At 42.6% G+C, this 15,283-nt stretch overlaps 1 protein-coding gene across 1 annotated transcript in view; it reads right to left on the bottom strand.

Moving 5' to 3' along the window:
* The window catches only part of EXOC4 (exocyst complex component 4), a gene marked incomplete in the record, with an annotated part of 4,032,161 nt that overhangs the window by 1,139,842 nt on the left and 2,877,036 nt on the right, over positions 1-15,283 (bottom strand).

Raw genomic sequence — 15,283 nt, 5'->3', positions numbered from 1 at the left:
AATCCAATCTGTAATGCTTTGTAAATGTATATCCAGAGAACCATGTAGTTACCTACAGAATACTTGTAGAAACCACCCCTTTCAAATATGCCATCAAAGAAAACAAGGCACTATTAGAATATGCCTTAATCCTGCCTGGAAATGTTTGGTGTGAATAACAAGAAAAGATATAGCAAAGAACATCAGCTGGCATTGTCTGAATTGACACAGTTTGTCCTTTTGCAGTTACATACCTTTGATTCCAGAGCTGTATAGCTTCCTTAACAAGTTAGGACTGAAAAGATTATACCATGGATGCAAAAGCATGACCACAGCCATATATACTCATGTCTCCCTATCATTCAAATTCTGAAAGAAATGAGCATGATAGCTAAAATCAAGGTACACTTCGAAAGTAATAAAGGCATATATAGGGGAATTTTTCTACAGATAACCATCTTCTTCATTTTCTTTTGACTGCTCCAGTTAGGAGTCACCACAGTGGATTATCTGTATCCATTTCTTCCTGTCCTCTGCATCTTGGTCTTTCACACCAACCATCTGCATGTCCTCTCTCGCCACATCCATAAACCTCATCTTAGGCCTTCTACTTTTCCTCTTACCTGGCAGCTCCCATCCTTGGCATCCCTCTCCCAATATACCCAACATCCTTCCTCAACACATGTCCACATTAATGTAATCTCGCCTCTCTGGCTTTGTCTCCAAACCATCCACCTGAGCTGGCTCTCGTAATATACTCATTTCTAATCCTGTCCATGCTCGTCTCACCCAATGCAAATCTTGACATCTTTAACTTTGCCATCTCCAGCTCCAACTCGTGTCTTTTCATCAGTGCCACTATCTCCAACCCATATAACATAGCTGGTCTCACTACCAACTTGTAGACCTTCCCTTTCACTCTTACTGGTACCAGTCTATCCCAAATCCCTACTGACACTCTTCTCCACCCACTCCGCCTTGCCTGCACTCCCTTCTTCACCTCTCTTCCACACTCACTATTGTTCTGAATTGTTGATTCTAAGTATTTAAACTCATCCACCTTCGTCAACTCTACTCCCTGCATCCTCACCATTCCTCTGCCCTCCCCCTCATTCACAAACTCATATTGTGTCTTAGTCCTGCTGACCTCCATTCTTCTCCTTTCTACAGCATATATCCACCTCTATAAGGTCTCCTCAACCTGTTCCCTACTCTCACTATAGATCACAATGTCATCCTCAAACATCAAAGTCCACAGGGACTCCTGTCTGATCTCATCTGTCAACCTGTACATCACTCCTGCAAATAAGAAAGGGCTCAGAGCTGATCCTTGATGGAATTCCACCTCCACCTTGAATGAATCTGCCACTCCTACCCACAGACCTCAACACTGTCACACTGCCCTCGTATACATCCTGTACCACTCTTACATACATCTCTGCCACTCCTGACTTCCTCATACAATATCACAACTCCTCTCTAAGCAGCCTGTCATACACTTTCTCAAAGTCCACAAAGACACACTGCATCTTCTTCTGACCTTCCCTATACTTCTCCATCAACACCCTCGCAGCAAACATTGAATCTGTAGTGCTCTTTCCCGGCATGAAACCATACTGCTACTCACTAATCATCACCTCCCTTCTTAACCTACATTCCACTACTCTTTTCCATAACTTCATGCTGTGGCTGATCAATTTTATCCCTCTGTAGTTACTACTGTTCTGCACATCACATTTACTCTTAAAAATTAGTACCGATACACTTCTTCTCCACTCCTCAAGCATCCTCTCTCTCTCTCCAAGATTTCATTAAACAATCTGGTTATAAACTTCACTGCCATCTCTCCTAAACACCTCCATGCTTCCACAGGTATGTCATCTGGACCAGCAGCCTTTCCATTCTTCATCCTCTTCATGGCTGTCCTTAATTCCTCCTTGCTAATCCATTGCACTTGCTGATTCACCATCCCCACATCATCCAAACCTCTTTCTCTCATTCTCTTCATTCATCAGTGCCTCAAAGTACTCTTTCTATCTCTATCAACATACTCTCCTCGCTTGTGAGTATATTTCCCTCATTATCCTTTTATCAACCTAACCTGCTACACATCTTTTCCATCTCAGTCCTTCTAAGGCTGGCTAAATATAAGACTGCTCAAGAAGAGATGTGTCAATAGAATTAGAGGAACAGAAAGTAGTGAAAACCTGAGATTTTCAGCTGTACCACAGAAGCTGGACAAAACAGACTGTATTAATTTTATGAAAGCACAAATAAGCAGCTGGACTGGCATTCCAAAGCAGCAGTTAGTTGAAAGGGCACATTGTGCGTATGCTCAAAACCTAGCTATGAGAAAGCAGCCTAGACCTTTAATAGTAAAGATGCAATCATCACAGCACAAGGAGCTGATTCTGACAAAACTGTGGAAGAAGGATAAAGTACTAAAAGTGGGAGACAGCAAACTGTTTGTGGAAAATGATTACAAATAGAATAGCAGTAAATTTATTCCACTATTCAGGGAGTGTTGAGAAACAGGCATGAGATTCATACTGCGGTACCTAGCTATCTTCAAAATATTCTTCCCTGGAGAGACAAAATCATTTTTTGATGAAGTACATGCTAAGCAGGGAATACAAAAGCTTGTCCAACAAAGTGAGCTGCGAAACAGGAGATTCTGTTTCTTGTATTCCTGGTAATAAAGACCACAGAAAGACTGTGCCAGTGAAACGTTTTTCAATGTTTCATCAGAAAGTGCTGGAGAGAAGGAAGGAAGCACAAGAGTTGACTAGAAGAATCAAGAGTATAGTGAAAATGAAGCAGAGACAGGATTTGGGAGATGGAGATGAACAGGAATAAAACCAGAAACTTGGACATTGACAAATGTGGGATTACAAAGCAGTAATTACATTTGTGAAATTTGAAATAACTAGAAAATCTGGAAATATTGGACTTTTTTGGACTTTGTATACTTGTGGAGAACTCTAAACATATGCCCTACTCCATGTCATTAATGTTCAGAAAAATACTTAGGGGAGGGGAAGAGGAGGGAGAAAGTTATCTGTAAGCAAAACAAAGTTATTAATAGTACTATTTTTAAGGTGCATTATTTTCTTTGCATGCTATAAAGTAAAGTTTTCTTAGTTATTTTTAAGTGTAATGGGGACACTATGGTAAAGAGATGTTCCTGCTTTTTTTTCCCTTCCCTATTTCTTCTTGGTCAGTTTTAATAAATGTAGCACTATGATGTAAAAAAATATATAAATAATAATAATAATAAGAAAAGTCTGGTTAAAAGAGCATGACAATAGAAAAATTAACATTTTTTTTTAATCATTCTTGCGTGGGGGGGGGGGTGGACTTGGTCCCTTGGCTTGATCTAGTAAAAAGTTTTAAGCGAAAGCAAGTAAATGAAAAATAATACTGAACATTATAAGGCTTTTTGTAGCAAATAAATACAGGCTTAGTAGCAATTCTGTATCTGGTCCTTATGTCGCCATGGAGACAATCTGATAAAGAGAAATTGTCTACAATTTGATAGAGAGAAATTGGCTAGAAAAAAAAACAGAGAAACTGGCTATAAGATAATGTTCTATGAAAGCATTCAAGTGTTTTCCCAGCTGAGAGAGCTATCAAGACAAAACCAGGCAGCAATTAAAAGAACAGGCTGCACCATGTGTCTTAGTATGGATAACCTTTCTTTTTTGGTTAACTCAAGTTTGTCAGTGTGGCTGTCAGCTTGGAACATTTGTCCTTTTAAGAGGGCAAAACTTCAATATCTGAAGATATACATAGTTTTGTCTGTTAGCATTAAGTTAATACATTTTGGGGGGTATTGGGGCTGTTTTTTTTTATTTTGAGGGCTTTTAATAAAACAAAGTTTTGTAAGATGTGACATAGGCTGAAATGTATATGACAAGAAACAAATGTATAAAAGTTCAACCTGCCAAACAGGGTATGCATGTAACAGAAAAGCAGGAAGTAGACATTTAACAAAAAAGCTGTTTTAATACAATGATAATTTCTGTAACTTCCTTAAATATCAATGGTCTCACAGATAAATACAAAAAAGAAAGAGTAGTGAATTATATTAAAAAATGTAGAGTGCAAATAGCTTTGCTACTGGAGACACAATTGGAAAGAACTGAACATGAACATGTGAATTTGACAAAGAAAGGTTTTCAGGATGGTTATTCAGTGGAAAACCTGGGACAAAGGAAAAGAGGAGTACTTATATTAATTGCAAGAAGAGCGCCAATAGTGAAAGAAGAGAATAAAAAAGATAATAATGGTAGAGTACTAAGGGGCTACTGGCAATGGAGGAGGATTACACTGGCATCCATCTAAAACTAGTATAATGGAACTTAAGAAAAATGTGGAAGAAATAATCAGCTTTCAGAAGGGAATATTACTTATAGGCAGGGGGAATTTGATTTGCAGCAGTGATGATGTACCTGGGGGCCCCAGAAGGGGAAGTATAACAAAGGAGGGTAGACTTTTGAAGAAATTTATGAAAATATTTGGCATGGAAGACGTGAATTCAGTACTACATTACATTTCACAGGAACATGCGCATTTAATTGAAGTTCTTGATATGCACCCAATAACTATTTCAGATCATGCGCCAATAATAACTAAAAAAACAAGGTAATGAAATAAAAATGAGTCACTGGCTTTCCTACCTATCTGTCAAAAAGACTGGGTAGTGGAAATTATTCAGGAGCTATTAGATAAGATAGATTTTTTTCTGAAAATGCAACTAGGGGGTGGGATAAAATTCAAGTGGAGTTTAAAAATAGGGTGGAAATAAAAGAAAGGGAGATATGGTTAAGATGTAACAAGAATTATTTAGAGGGACTGACAAATGTTAAAGTATTGCAGAATACGGGGAATCTCAAAAAAACTAATGCTAAACAAAAAATAAGGGATTACCTCAGTAATATACATAGGTTTAGAAAGACTGCTGTTAAGCAACTGTTTTTTGAAAAAAACTCTAGAGCACAAAAACTTTTAGCACAACGACTCAGACAAGAGAAAGAAAGGGCAAGCTTAGGGAGCCTATAACATGGAAGGTAACAAGTGATCCTGTAGAGGTATTAGAAATATTTCGGAAATTCTATGAAAGTCTGTATAAAGCAGAGAAATATGGAAATCATGAAGAGGTGCAAATGGAAATGTTTATGGAAGTATTAAATATGCCAAGGTTGGAGGGAGATACGGCTCAATTACTAACAGAGGAGATGAGATAAAAATGGTTATATATAACCAATCTACAGGAAAGTCCCCAGGGACAGATTGTATTCCTGTGGAAGTTTGGAAGCTAGGAGTGAAAAAACTGGTAACGATCTGGAAGATTTTGTTTAACAGTATTTTAAGAGGAGGAGAAGTACCAACATCCTGGAAGAAAGCGGTGGTAGCTGTAATACCTAAAGAGGGTAAAGATCCATCAGATCCAGCTTCAAAAAGGCCCATTTCAATACTAAACCATGTTTATACAGTGTTTATGTCGATAATGGCTAAAATAATGGCAAAGGTGATGCCAAAATGCATAGATATGGATCAATGTGGTTTTGTATACTGGAGGCAAACATTTGACAACATTAACAGAACACTGATGATCCAGAGGGAAGCAGAATGTAAGAAAATACCACTGTTGCTGGTGGGTCTTGATGCAGAGAAAACATTTTACAAAGTAAGCTAGGACTTTATAAGCAGGGCAATGGAAGCATTTGCATTCCCAGATAAAATTATAAGGTTGATTAGGAAAGTACATGAGGGATCAGAGGTGAAACAAAGTAGGTGGGGTCCTCTCTGATAATTTCTGCTTGAGCATAGGAACCAGACAGGGGTGTCCTCTTTCCCTTTTGTTATTTGCATTATATGTAGAACCACTGGCAAAGAACATAAGGGAATCAGAAATTCAAGGATATGACTGGTATGGTAGTCAAGAAAAGCTGTCTCTATTTGCAGATAATATTATTTTATACCTGAAAAAACAAACAGGAAAGAACAATACAGTGCTGTGGTACATTCTGAGGTTGGTTCACATCTTTTCATGATACAACATTAATGAAGCTAAAACAAAGGCAATACTGGTAAATTATGTACCCACACGAGTTGGTTCAGCAATATCCACATTTATGGAGACACGATAAAATTAAGTATTTAGGAGTGTGGATTAAAATGATTCCTATGTGGCAGCTAAGGATATGTAGGAAGAGACTAGATAATACAAAACAGAAAATGAAAGCTCTGTTATATGGATAGTAAGATACAAGCAATTAAAATGTTTTAGCTCCTATAGTGTTATACACAGGTCAGGCATATTTTTATCAACCAGAGGAGAAGTTGTGGACAGCTATTAATAAAGAGCTGAAGGATTTTATCTAGGATAGGAAGATGGCAAGAGTCAAGTGGGATAAGCTGATTCTTCCAAAAGAGCAGGGAGGATTGGCATTACCTGATTTGAAGGGGTATTTCAGAGCAACACATTTAAGGCTCCTATACATACACAACAAGCAGAAAACTATAATTCAAAGTGGAAAAGGATGATGATGAAATGAGGGAAGGTCAAGAAACAAGTAGAGACTTAGATTTTGGATGCAGACCCTTTAAGGAGAATAACAATAATCATACAGAATATTATACTCATAAGGTAACAAAGTATTTTAAGAACTAAGCCAACACAGGAATGCAGAAAAGAGATTCTGCCAATAGGGATTACTGCAATTAGGAATACAGACAATAGGCAAGAAGAGGCTGAAATTTATTGGAGAAAACTGGCAAAGGAACAAAGGTATCGGGAGCAAATAACTAGAGGGGGGAAAGTAATAGAATGCAAAGATGCCAACAATTAATTTGGACTGCAAGTTACAGATCGCCTTCCCTATCAAGGACTGACATCAGAGTAGAGGCAGAGAGAAAGAAATAGGGGGGCCCTAAACAAAAGACCAGCACTGGCAGAGTTTTAGTAGAATCTAGAATAGAAGCTGCCATTAAAAAAGGAATAATTTGTAGAGGATATAAACTATTGCATGATAACTATAAGAATCAATCAGGGGAGGTTAGAAAGGATTGTAAAGAAAGACTGCATAAGCAATTCACAAAAAAAAATAAAAAATAAAAAAACAATGGGGGTATATATGTATGTCTCCCAATTATCCAACAAAATCTAGACGATTTAGGATTTTAGCTTGAAAATGTTTACACTGATATTTTTATACTCCCAGTAGACTCCTGAGAATTTTTCCTTGGGTAAAAAGCAAATGTTGGAGGTTTGATGGGGAAGAAAGAGGTAATTGGGAAAGAACAGTTGTGTAAAATCTTACCATAACCATAGATGTCCTTCTCTTCCATATTTCAGTATTCTTGGTGTGGGATTTTCTGCCTCAGGCACCCTGTACTTCAGCTCCTATACAAAGGCTTCAGCTTGGCTGTTGCAGTTGGGTGGAACGTCACACATACGGCCATAAACCAGGGACCTTAAATGTGACATCTGCATGCACAGACCTCAGAAAGTACTTACCATAAATGTAGATGTTCGAGTGTATTCACTGTTGCAGTCATCACACTTGAATTATCTGCCTGCAGGTAGCCCTCAGTCGGCCCGAATACCAGAGACTTAGTATTTCTCTGTCAGATGTTGTCACTCCAGGACTGACATCAGGTCGTCAGGGATATAAAACAGGCAGCTGACGCAATTACATCAGTTTTTCTTGCCCTAAATGTCAGGAGCCCCCCAAATAGGGAGCTAAGTTATGGTGGTGAAACACCACCAGTAAAAAGTAAATACCAATACCCCTGAAAGGGGAGATTAATAGCCACAGAGAAGAGAGAGAGAGAGAGAAACCAGGGGGCTGGAGGGTGGGAAACCAGGACTGCAACAGTGAAAACACTCGAACATCTACATTTATGGTAAATGTACACAACTGTACTATGTTCTTCGTGTTTCAATGTTGTAGTCATCACTTTTGCGAATCCACCCAAGTGTGCTGTTGCAAAACCTGCGCTGGATCTGGAAAAGATAGGCAGGTGGTAATGCTTGCATAGGCAGATGGTAATGCTTGGTGAAGGTGTGTACAGAACTCCACGTAGCAACTTCCAAGATGTCCCTGGTAGGGACTTCCCTGAGAAAGGCTGTAGAGGTAGATGTTGCTCTAGTGGAATGTGTTCTGGTCCCCTGAGGGGTTGGTTTCCCATGGTGCTTGTAGTAGAAATGGATGTAGTGTCCTATCCATTTTGAAATTGTTTGTTTTGCAATGGCCTTGCCCTCTGCCCCTGTTGCAAAGCTGACTGGTAACTGGTCAGATTTTCTGAAGGGCTTAGTCCTATCAAGGTAGAATCTGAGTTGTCTGTGCACATCCAAGGAGTGCAGGATCTTTTCCCCTTTATTCTGAGGATTAGGGAAGAAAGTTGGCAAATGGATGGATTGGTTGAGAGCCACACTGGACACCACTTTAGGCATAAAGGAAGGGTTAGTCCTGAGGGAAATCCTGTCAGCATGGAAAATAATGAAGGGTTCCACAGCCATAAGTGCTTGTAGCTCAGACACTCTTCTAGTAGAAGTGATGGCCAGAAGCAAGGCTGTTTTCCAAGAGAGGAATTTTAACTCTACTGACGCTGCAGGTTCAAAGGGGGGAAGTGTGAGCTTTTCCAGTACAAAGTTAAGGTCCCAAGCAGGGGTGGGTGCTCTCCTTGGCGGCCTTAAGCTGTTTGCTCCTCTCAGGAACCGTTTAATAAGAGGGTGCGAGAATAGAGGTGGCTCAGTGTTGTAATGAGCCGAAATGGTTGAGGCATGTATATTAATGGAGGAGAAAGACAGGCCTTTGTGGAGCAGCTCTGCTAAGTAATCCAGGATTAGAGGCAGGGAGGGCAGAGTTGTGTCCTCTCCTTTAGATTGAATCCAGGAGCAGTACCTTTTCCACTTATCAGCATAGGATTTTCTTGTACTGGGTCTTCTGGCTTCAAGAATGACGTCCAGCACCTGTTTGCTCAAGGTTGCTGGGACAGAATTCAAGGAATAAGCCAGGCTGCAAGACTTAGGGTTTGCGGATGCAAAATCTGTCCCTCCTGTTGGGAGAGCTGGGATGGGTTCTGGTGTAGGTGCCAGGGTGGCACCGGTGACAGGCTGCACAGGCGTGGGTACCAGTGCTGGTGTGGCCAGTCCAGGGGAATCAGAATTGTCCTTGGTTTGTCCTGTCGTATCTTGAGTAATACTTTTGGAATGAGGGGAAGAGGGGGAAAGGCATAGATTGAGAGGTTTCCCCATTAAAAAGATAGGGCATCCACTTTCCAGGCCCTGTGTGAGGGTTCCTGGTGCAGAATTTGTTGAGCTGGTGGTTGTACGGAGAGGTAAAAAGATGCACCTTTGGGGTCCCCCATTTCTGAATCAGCAGGTTGAAAATGCTGGGATCCAATTGCCACTCGTGTGGGTCTAGGAGCTTTCTGCTTAAGTCATCTGCCAGTGAGTTTTGTTTGCCTGGCAGGAATTGAGCTTGTAAATGGACTTGCATGTCCAAGGCTGTGTTCCACAGGGCCATGGCTAACTTGCAGAGTGGGTAAGAGTGGATTTCCCCCTGCTTGATGATGTACCACATAACTGTGGTGTTGTCTGTTTTTATTAGAAGTTGTCCTGGAAAGAGTAGGGATCTGAAAGCTGTCAGGGCGTTCTTTACAGCTATCATCTCTTTTTGGTTGATGTGCAGATGAATTTGACTTGGTCTCCAGTGGTGCTGAACACATTTGCTGTCCATGTGTGCCCCCCAGGCATAGTCTGATGCATCTGTGGTTAGGGTCTGGGTGGCATGGGGTTGAGTAAAGGGCAGTCCCTTGTTGTGGCTGCATGCTTCTGCCCACCAAAGGAAACCCTGCCCTTAGACAGGGTATGACAGGAATGACTGTTTCCAGGTCCTGAGAATGTTGGCACAAAAGACTTTTTAAGTACCACTGAAATTTCCTCATATGCAGTCTTGCATATGGAATTAGCAGTACACATGAGGCCATGAACCTTAGGGCATGCAGTATTTTTCTTGCAGATAGCTGGGTTCTGGTGGCCATTTGTTTGAAGTAGGCTGTCAGATAGACTTGTTTTTCAAAAGTGAGGAATGCCATCTGGGATGTTGTGTACAAGCTTGCTTCCAGGAATACAATCCTTTGACTGGGTACCAGTTTTGATTTATTTTTGTTGACTGTGTACCCCAAGGAAGTGAGAAGGTTTTTCACAAATGTCAGGTGCTGCAGCAGCAATTCCTGACTATCCACCTGAAACAGGCAGTCGTCCACGTACGGGTAAATTTGGATATTTATCTGCCTGCAGTATGCAATGGCTGCAGCCAGGCATTTTGTGAACACTCTGGGCGCAGTGGATAAGCCAAAGGGAAGCGCAGAGAAATGATAATGCATAGATCCGGCCCTGAAACTAAGATACTTCCTGCATGACTCCCTTATAGGGATGTGCAGATAGGTTTCTTTTAAGTCTAGGGTGACTAGCCAGGCATCCCTGGCTAGCATAAATAAAAGCTGTTGCAGGGTAAGCATTCTGAACTTTGGTACCACCAGGAAGATGTTGAGAAATGAAAGATCCAGAATTGGGTGCCAAGAGCCCTCTTTTCTGTGTACCAGGAAGAGTCTGGAATAGAATCCTTGACCTATCTGTTCCACTGGCACCGGTTGAATAGCTCTGATGGAGAGCAGGGAAAGAACTTAGCTTTCAACCTCTGCCCACTGGTTTGGAGGAAGGTCTGGGAACCCACTTGGGGTTGGCAGTGAGTGGAAGTAAAATTTGTACCCCTGGGATACAATGTTGAGGACCCATTGGTCTTGTGTGACAGACATCCAGTTTTATGTGTGAAGGGCAAGTTTTCCTCCTAGGGGCACAAGGAATTGGACAGGGGTGGGGGAGAGGAGTAGAGACGTCATTGTGAGTTTTTTTCGTAAGGAGGTGACTTACCACTCCCTGCTTTGGGGGTGGGGGCACTCCATTGCTTAGATCTCTGCATACCCTGAGACTGTAGTCTGGGAGGTTTCGTTTCCCCTGGGTCTGGCTTGAGATGGCCTGGAGGGGGCTGAAAAGGACCAGTGTTTGGAAGGGCAATGCCTACTGAATCTAGGGGGTTGACTTGTAAAAATTCTTTTACAGTCTGCATAGAGTGAGATTTTTCTTCCATTTTTTTAAGAACCTCTTCTGCTTTGGTGCCAAACAAACTGTCCTTGTTCAAAGGAGCATCCAATAATTGACATGGTCTGGCAAGGCCTGCTCCTTGAGCCAAGCATGCCTTCTCAGTACAGAACCAGTGACTGCTGTCCGACAAGATACTTCTAGGGCATCAAAGCCACACTGCAAAGTATGCTTGCTGACTTGGCTTGCAGAGTGCATAAGCTCCTGCAATTCTTCACTTTCTGCACAGTCTGTAAAGGTTGCCATTTTGTGTTTAATAAGTTCCATAATATGTTGCTGGTACTTCAGCATGTGAAACTGACAGTTCAATGCCCTAAAAGCAAGAGTTGCAGAGGTATATACCTTCTTACCCCATCTGTCCAAAGCTCTGGAATCCCTGTCTGAAGGGGTGGGATTCTTGGCTATAGTTGCCTTGACATCTTTAGGCCCCTGGGAAATGAGCTCTGGGTCAGCAGCCGGATTTTTGAAAAGAAATTTGGGAGTATCAGGTACCCTGTAGTCAGGTTTCCTAGGGGCAGGAGGTAAGTATCAGGAGTAAGACTGGATTCAATAAAAACATCAACAACTTCCAGGACAGGGGGTATTGCTAAAGGCCTGTGCTGTGGCAAGTCTAGGAATTCTCTGAGTCTCTTTTTGGGCTGTGGATAGTCTTGGCATTCCCAGTGGAAATGCTCTCTTAAAGTATGTAAGGTTTCACCAAAAGAAAAATCCTCTGGAGTGGAGGCAGAGGGAATGGATTCCTCTGCATCTGAATCCTCATAAGCAGATAAGGGCATGTCTTCATAATCAGATACCTCAGAGTCATCTGGCTCCTGGGTCTGTTGAAGCTGCAGGGGACTGGTCTCTTTTCCTCTTAGCAGGAGAAGGCTGACTTCCCCTAATCAGCGTGATAAGATCTTCTGCCATTTGCAGTTGAGGTATAGGAGCAGGTGCATGCGCATTGGTCGTCGGTTTTCTAGGCGTAGCACGTACTCTTGGCCTAAGAAACTCGGTAGTTTTAGATAAAAAAAGAAGTCGTCGGTTTGAGTCGAACATAGGTTGAGTGAAGAACTGCCTCAGAAGCCGGTGCCTGCACAGCGGCTCTGGACCCGTCCAAGGTAGAGACAGCCGCAGATTCCCTAGTCGAAGAAGAGTCTCGCAGCATACCGGACTCCGAATGGGTCTCGGTAGAGGCCTGCGAATCCAGAGAAGCAGGCATCAGGGGCTGCGAAGGTGACTCACTGAGTACCGGCGAACTGGCGACTAGCTTAACGGAAGCGTTGTCGGCAGCTTTGGACCTATGCCGTCTGTCTCTGTCTTTATCCTTATGTTTTTCGGAATATCGGTAGTCGGATGACTTACCGAAGCCATTTCAGAATACGGAGATAGAGAGTGAAAGAATTTAGCGACAATAAGAGCCCGACGACCAATGGTTCGCGCGTTGAACAAGGCAAAAAACCGACAGCGAGGTACGTTGTGGTCTGGGCCTAAACAGGTGACGCAGTAAGAATGAAAATCTCTGTGTGGTATTTGCTTTCCACAGGCAAGACAACTGTTAACTTTTTCTGACATCGGTTAGAGCAAGAAAAAAAGATCCCCAACGGGGGTACTTAGCTTTAGAAGATTTCAGGATTATTCAATTCGTAAACAAAAATTCAGGTAGTGGCCGACCAGCACTTGCAAACTGCTTCTGCTTCGGGCTCCTACGCAAGAAAGAATGATGTAATGGTGTCGGCTGCCTGTTTTTATACCCCTGATGACCTGACATCAGTCCTGGAGTGACAGCAACTGACGCAGAAATGCTATGTCTCTGGTATTCAGGCTACCTGTAAGCAGATAAACCCAAGTGTGATGACTGCAACAGTGAAACACGAAGAACATCTTGAAAGCCCAGCAGGAAGGAGTAACCAGTGATGTCAGTCATAGGACCAAGGATCCATTATGTGGTGACATAGGTCACAAGATATACAGTGTAGACCTAAGGATATGAGTGACAGAGAGAGAGAGAGAGAAGGATAAGGGGGTTTTGGTGGGTGGGAAGGAATACTACAACATGGAAGAGAAGGACATCTATGGTTATGGTAAGATTTTACACAACTATTCTATGTTCTTCTATTCTTATGCTGCAGTATTCTTGCTGTGGGAGAGTACCACAGCTTTGTTGGAAGGAAGGGTGGAGGAAGAAGAGGCTGATTCGATAAAGCCCTGCAGGACTGCCCTGTCAAATCCTGCACGTGCTCTGTAGACATTGTCTAACTTGTATAGTTTGGTGAACGTTTGAATGGTGGACCATGTGGCTGCTTCCAGTATGTAAGCAGTGTCCAGGCCTTTTAAAAAGGCTTTGGAGGCTGCCACTGCCCTGGTGGAGTGAGCGTTAACCCCCTGTGGGAGCTTTTTGCCATGATGTGAATAACAGTGGCAAATGTTTTTTTCTAATCCAACATGCGATGGTTTGTTTGCAGACTGCCTTGCCCAGGGCCCTGGTGTGGAAGGAAACAGAGTTGGTTAGGTTTTCTAATGGATTTTGTTTTATCTAGGTAAAATCTTAGCTGTCTGTGCACATCCAGGGAGTGGAGTATTCTCTCACCATCATTGGTAAGAGAGTGGTAGAATGTGGGAAATGTGGGAAGATGAATAAATTGATTTAAGGACAGATCATTGACCACCTTTGGCATAAAGGAAGGTTTAGTTCTTAGTGTAACCCTGTCCTTGTGGAAGGTAGTGTATGGCGTGCAGGCCATTAGGGCCTGTAATTCAGACACCCTTCTGGCTGAAGTTATGGCCACTAGCAGTACTATCCTTCCATGTGCACATTTGCACAGTAGTCACACTAGAAGATTCAAATAGAAACTGGGTTAGTTTTTCCAGAATGAAGTTAAGGTCCCAGGTATGGTGGAATGGGTTTTCTTGGAGGTCCGATCTGTAAGACCCCTTTTAAGAATGGCTTCACGTCGAACCTGGCTAGTAGGGGAGGATCTAGTGGCAGGCAGGCTGAGATTACAGAAAAGTTGACTTTCACTGAAGAGCAAGAGAGTCCACCCTTTACTAGTTGACACACATATGCAAGAACTAGGGGGTATCTACAATGCATGGATCCCTGCCCTAGTCCAGACATCATTTTGAAAATCTATCCCATTTAGCTAAGTATGATTTTCTTGTAGTAGGTTTCCTGACCTCCCTAAGGACTGAAAACATATCCTCTTAGTAGTGGTGCCTGAAGGGAATTAGAAGTTTATCACCCACAGAGTCAGTGACATCATCTCCAAGTGTGGGTGGATGGTGGTTCCCTTTTGTTGTATCAGAAGGTCCACCTTGTGGGGTAACTTGTGGTGATTGCCCTTGGCTAGACTAAGAAGTAGGGGGAACCAGTGCTACCTAGGGCAGCAGGGAGTCACCAACAAGATTTCTGGTTTGTCTCTCCTGATTTTCAGGAGGACTTTCTGAATTAGTGGGAAGGGAGGAAAGATATATAGAAACTTTCTCTTCCAAGAAATGCTGAAAGTGTCTACTTTCTATGCTAGAGGGAGCAGGTCTTGGAGCAGAAGGTCTGCAGTTTTCTGTTCTGGGGGGAGGCAAGCAAGTCTACTTGAGGTGTGCCCCACCGGTGGACCATGTCTAGGAAGACATTCCTGTCTAACATCCATTTGTGCTGTGGAGAGGATGACCTGCCGAGAAGGTCTGCTTGTTTGTTGTCCTGCGAGGGGATGTAGGATGCCTGCAAGGACAAGTTGTGTCAAGAGGCTAGGTCCCATATCAGTAAGGTTAGTCTGTACAGGTGGTACACTTTTGTTCCACCCTACTTGTTGAGGTACCACATAACTGTGGTGTTGCCTGTAATTATTTGGAGAACACCTGGTGGTAGGAGAGGAATGAAGGCTTTCAGTGCTAGAAGGACTGCTGTCATTTCCCTCACATTGATGCATTTGTTCCTTAAGGAAGGATGCCACTTTGCTTGGACCCTTGTAGGATGCCATTGTGGCTTCCTATCCTGAGTCTGAAGCATCTGTATGCATAACCTGGTTTGGCAGAGGAGGCTGCAGTGGAAGGCCGGGATCAGCTGGACTTGCTGAATCCACCAATTCACTTCTGCCTTTAGGCAGGGCAGGAGAGTGATTTCCTGCTCTAGAGGATGTTTGTGCCGAGACCAAACAT

This window comes from Protopterus annectens, chromosome 11.part0, assembly GCF_019279795.1.
Source record: "Protopterus annectens isolate FY-2018-M chromosome 11.part0, PAN1.0, whole genome shotgun sequence".
NCBI classification, from domain to species: Eukaryota; Metazoa; Chordata; order Ceratodontiformes; family Protopteridae; genus Protopterus; species Protopterus annectens.
The sequence above is the reverse complement of the archived record's forward strand: the minus strand, read 5'-3'. Positions and strand labels throughout refer to the sequence as shown.